Consider the following 6,000-nt stretch of genomic DNA (forward strand, 5'->3'; position numbering starts at 1 on the left):
TTCCTGTTTGATTCCATTCCACCAAATCAACCCACCAATAACATGACACAAAAGCGAAACGTACCCGTACGGTCTTAGGGTGGCGCGACAATATGGCCGCCGTATCGGTAAGGTTAAAAGGTGGCTTTCATTTTTGCCATTCATTTCGCAGATTATTCTGCATATTTGAAGTAAATAAACCCTTATAATGGTTAATTAGTCTTATTAGGTGGATTAGAAAGAGAGATACGTGATGATTAGACACATGTCTGTAATAATACGGGCTTTGGTAATGATAATATTTAGTTGCATGCTGTACGTGTGAGCAAAGTAAATTTGCCAGTGGAGGCGAGCGCTGGAAGAGCATTGTGCAGGGCCCGGGGGTCCCAGGGCATGGGGCCAGTGACCGGCAAGCATCAAAGAGGAACGCCGCCGGCTGCCAGGTGAGAGAGAGAGGGGAAATGTCGGGCAGACAGAGAGCGTCCAACGTACGTGCTGGCGCCGCCCGGTCGCACCTTGTTTTAGCGGCAAATGGGCTCAGCTCTGATTGCGCAGTTTATACGAAAGTGCGGGAAACGCTGGGGGTCAACGCCCGCTGTTTGAACAGAGAAATTTTTGGATAGGTGGAGAAATTGTATCAATCTGCGAGGGAGATGTGCAGCGTCGGGACTGGCTGATTAGAGTTTGGCAGCATGATTGTCACAAGAGACCATCGTCCAGAGCGAGGCAGGTGGAGAGCGGTCTTGTGCCGTGAAAGCTGACAGTCGCAAAGTTCGGTAGCTCTGAGATAGGGACTTCCATTCTGAATACTGTGCTGTGTATGATCTAGAGTCTGCAGCTACAGTAGTACATAAGCGTCCACGATAGGCATTGCATTGACTACAAGTATAATTGCAGTTGATTCCGCCTTATAGGCTGGCAGTCTCCATTGAACGTAGTCAACCAGTGCACAGACCTACCATACTGGTATTGCACGTTAGTACAAGACACACTGGGCTGCACCTTAAAGGTTGTTGAGCCATTTAGAGGAAATATAGGGCTTGTGGTATTAGTAGTTTCTGAGTAGTTTATTCTGCTCAAGATATTTGAGAGACTTATCTTAATTCAGCGACTACGCAGCTGCAGTCGCCGCCCCAGCAGTATCGACGGAGCCAGCACGCTGGTAGACGGTGTTGTAAAACTTGCATCAGCGGCAGTAAAGTTCAGAAATAGTTCTTGGATCGTGTTCTTGCCATCCACTGAGCATCCGTGCAGTTTTGCTTACGATTCGTTATTGGTTATTTGGCCTTTTGCATGTTGTTTGGTTTGTTTCTTGGTGGTGGTGTCCGAAGTGCGTATTATTTCAGACACAAAAGAGATTATAGAACCGCAGTCAGATCGCATTTACCATTAGCGTATCCAGAGGCATATTTAAATCTAACTTCGCATCAACTTAACTTTGAGATTATAGGAACACAGTCTGATCGCATTTACCATTTGCATATTCAGGGGCATAATTAAATCTAACTTCGCATCAACTTAACATTAAGAGATGAGAGCCAATCTTACCAGTGTAGTATATCTAACAACAGTGTACAATTTGTTTAATTTGTTTTCATTCATGATTTGTTCAATATGATCTAATTTTCATCGTGAGATAATTTACAATAAATACAAGTTGTTTACAATATCGCTTTTGATTCAGTTGTAGGTGGTAGTTAGCCGTCAATGTCACATCAATATATTTTATTCACGTTTAATATCGTCTACTACCGCAATGAGTAGCCCTACAAGGTTGCCGTCTGCAAGGAGTTAAAATACAGGTATACATACGTTATGATCCATTTTACAACTCTTCACTGATAATGTTTCTTACAGGTACCGATATAGTGGGGCGTGTGATAATGTACCCAATACAACATAACGTTTATTTTTCTATGTAAATACGTTGGATGTTGCGAGTGTATGTGCTTCTGAAGTTACTAGCACCTGAAGTGCCGCTGCTGTATCAAAGACATAATATTGAAGAGCCAATAATCAGTATGGTGACGAATGTACAGTCATTGTGTAAAAAACTATTTTTGTAAGAAAATGTGATAAAGGTAATGTAGAAACGATATGGATACTCCAGATATATGTGAGTATTATAGTAGAGTTTTACTATACATGTCGCTTAACCACGTCCAGTTGTTTCAGTAGTGTCTATTTAATCATCATAACATTATTTGTTTTTTGTTTACATCTACATCTACATGGATACTCTGCAAATCACATTTAAGAGCCTGGCAGAGGATTCATCGAACCACCTTCACAATTCTCTATAATTTCAATCTCGTATAGTGCGTGGAAAGAATGAACGCCTACATCTTTCCGTACGAGCTCTGATTTCCCTTATTTTATAGTGGTGATCGTTCCTCCCTATGTAGGTCGGTGTCAACAAAATATTTTCGCATTCGGAGGAGAAAGTTGGTGCTTGGAATTTCGTGAGAAGATTCCGTCGCAACAAAAACGCCTTTCTTTTAATGATTTCCAGCCCAAATCCTGTATCATTTCTGTGACACTCTCTCCCATATTTCGCGACAATACAAAACGTGCTTTCTTTGAACTTTTTCGATGTACTACGTCAGTCCTACCTGGTAAGGATCCCACATCGCGCAGCAGTGTTCTAAAAGAAAACAGACAAGCGTAGTGTAGGCAGTCTCCTTAGTAGGTATGTTACATTTTCTAAGTGTGCTGCCAATAAAACGCAGTCTTTGGTTAGCCTTCCCCACAACATTTTCTGTGTGTTCCTTCCAATTTAAGTTGTTCGTAATTGTAATACCTAGATATTTAGTTGAATTTACAGCTTTTAGCTTAGACTGATTTATCGTGTAACCGAAGTTTAACGAGATCCTTTTAACACTCATGTGGATGACCTCACACTTTTCGTTACTTAGGGTCAACTGCCATTTTTCGCACCATTCAGATATCTTTTCTAAATCGTTTTGCAGTTCGTTTTGGTCTTCTGATGACTTTATTAGTCGATAAACGACAGCGTCATCTGCAAACAACCGAAGACGGCTGCTCAGATCGTCTCCAAAATCGTTTATATAGATAAGGAACAGCAAAGGGCCTATAACACTACCTTGGGGAACGCCATCAATCACTTCTGTTTTACTCGATTACTTTCCGTCAATTACTAAGAACTCTGAACTCTCTGACAGGAAATCACAAATCCAGTCACATAACTGACGACGATATTCCGTAAGCACGCAGTCTCACTACGAGCCGCTTGTGTGGTACAGTGTCAAAAGCTTTCCGGAAATCCAGAAATACGGAATCGATCTGAAATCCCTTGTCAATAGCACTCACCACTTCATGTGAATAAAGAGCTAGTTGTGTTTCACAGGAACTATGTTTTCTAAACCCATGTTAACTACGTCAGGAGACCGTTTCCTTCGAGGTAATTCATGATGTTCGAGCACAATATATCTTCTAAAACCCTACTGCCTAGCCACGTTAACGATATGGGCCGAATTAGTCATCTCCATCACTGAGCACAGACACGTATAAATGATTATAAACCACCTGAAGATTATTATTGTATCCTCTTAAAGGAGCAGTCATGGAATTCAGTTGCATCCATTATAGATAAATACACCCAGTACAAAGCAATTATCAACTTTTTTACTTGAGAAGCTGCGCACAAAGGAAGACATTCGATGAGATGAATGAGGGTTTGGTGACGTATATCCGTCATGCAATCGAGAGTGATTAAAATGCGGTCCACTTTAAGAGGAAATGGCAGCACACTGGAGTCGTTGAATATACTATCAATTTTTCTGGTGCTGCCATTTAGTAAAGCCGCTGAGTAACCGTTCTCCACCAAGGTCAAAACTGGCGAGATTAATGTGAGGTCTGTTGTATCCTACTCGGCGTAGGCAGAACACAGTTTATGGTCGCTGGAACTGGAGGTGACGCAGAGACCGGTGGAACAAACAGGCGGTTCTCGAGAACAATAACGGCGAAATTTACGAGGTCAGCGGCTAGCCAGAAGCAAAGTCCAGAGCATAGCGAAAGTCGTCGTAAACGTGCATAAACAGTGTAGGGAGCGATTCGAATCGAAAAACGTAAACACAGGTACTATCGATGCTGCATATCGGAGGCTTCAGAAACAGCGAGAACTGCCGGGCGAGTGCAGCGCCACGGTGCTAACGGACACTGTCCAATATGTGGACGCCCCCCACCCCCGTGACAAAGCCCACAGCGATAGCGCCGACCTCTGCGGGAGCAAACTGTGGTCGCGGTATTGACAAAAGAGGTATATAATCAACACAAGGAAGCTATCTACGCGTTAATAGCAATCTGCGTTGCAGCAAACAGCAACACTGGCCGCCATATTTCATAACAGCAAACTCGGCATATTGGTTAAGTAGATGCAACACAACGACCTATATAAATATTACGCACTAAAGAACCAAAGAAACTGGTACACCTGCCTAGTATCGCGTAGTGCTCCCGCGAGCACGCAGAAGTGCTGCAACACGACGCGGCATGGACTCGAGTAATGTCTGAAGTAATGCTGGAAAGAACTGGCACCATGAATCCTGTAGCGCTCTCCATGAATTCTTAAAAGTACGAGGGAGTGAACATCTATACTGGACAACACGTTGCAAGGCATCCCAGATATGCTCAATAAGGACTGTTAATGACTGGAAACATGTTGCGTGGTTCACATTGTATCTAGCGGATGAACCTGTACGGGTATGGAGACAACCTCATGAATCCATGTGCCCTGCATGCCAGCAAGGGAATGTTCAAGCTGGTGGAGGCTCTGTAATTGCGTGGGGCGCATGCAGTTGGAGTTACATGGGACCCCTGATACGTCTAGGTGTGGCTCTGACAGGTGACACATATGTAAGTATCCTGTCTGATCATCTGCATCCATTATGTCCATTGTGCATTCAGATGGACTTAGGCAATCCCGTCAGGACATTATGACACCTCACACGTCCAGAATTGCTACAGAACGGCTCCAGGAGCCCTATTCTGAATTTGAGCACTTCCGTTGGCCTCCAAACTTCTCAGACATGAACATTATTGAGCATATCTGGAATCCTTGCAAAGTGCTGTTCAGAAGAGATCGCCAACCCCTCGTACGCTCGTACGGATTTAAAGACAGCCCTGCAGGACTCATGTTGTCAGTCCCCTCCAGTACTACTCCAGACGTTAGTCGAGTCCATGCCACGTCGTGTTGCGGCACCTCTGCGTGCTCGCGGGGGTCAGTTTTAATCTATAGTCTAATGGGGAATAACTCAGGATAGAGATGAGATGCAGCGAAATTTTTTAGATAAAAGTTGTAGCTGGCAAAGAAAAGAGCGGCAAATTTTACCTATTAAATAGTACATGATTCAAGGTCATGGCTAGGTTCAGTAGAGATCAATTAAGCAAACATGTTATTAGTTCTAGCAGAGACTGACTTGGAATGGAGGAGGGATACATCAAAATACAATGTTAGATGTACATTGTAAGGGTCGTAAGGGGTCACGTACCATTACCAATAACCACGATCTTAAAGGTTCTAAGGTTGTTCGAAAGTTTTTGTTTTATGAAGACCCCTTCTGTGACGTCGGATTTGGAAAGAGCGAAGCGACATTAGAACTTTAAGTGTTAATTACGTGTTTATTGGCAAAAATAAATACATCACAACGTATAAATGTTATTTTGACGTTTGCAAGACATAATAGATATTAATAAAACTTATATCATTGGTTTACGAGTCGTTGAATCAGTCCTCTCCTATATCATTCCTCGGGATGACCTTCCAGTTAGCATCTATCATTGTATTTTGCTGTACCCCTCCTCTATTCTAAGTTAATCCCTCCTAGAAGTAAAAACATATTTACTTATTTGAGCTTCATTGAACTAGCCATGGCCTAGAATAACGTATCATTTTATATGTAAAATTTGCCACTCTTTTCAAATATTGAATTAAATGTAAACAAGTTACATTAAACTGCAACTAGTCACTTTTTTGAATAATTATGTTTTATTTCATGAACC

The sequence above is a fragment of the Schistocerca gregaria genome, chromosome 2, assembly GCF_023897955.1.
Source record: "Schistocerca gregaria isolate iqSchGreg1 chromosome 2, iqSchGreg1.2, whole genome shotgun sequence".
Classification (NCBI taxonomy): Eukaryota; Metazoa; Arthropoda; class Insecta; order Orthoptera; family Acrididae; genus Schistocerca; species Schistocerca gregaria.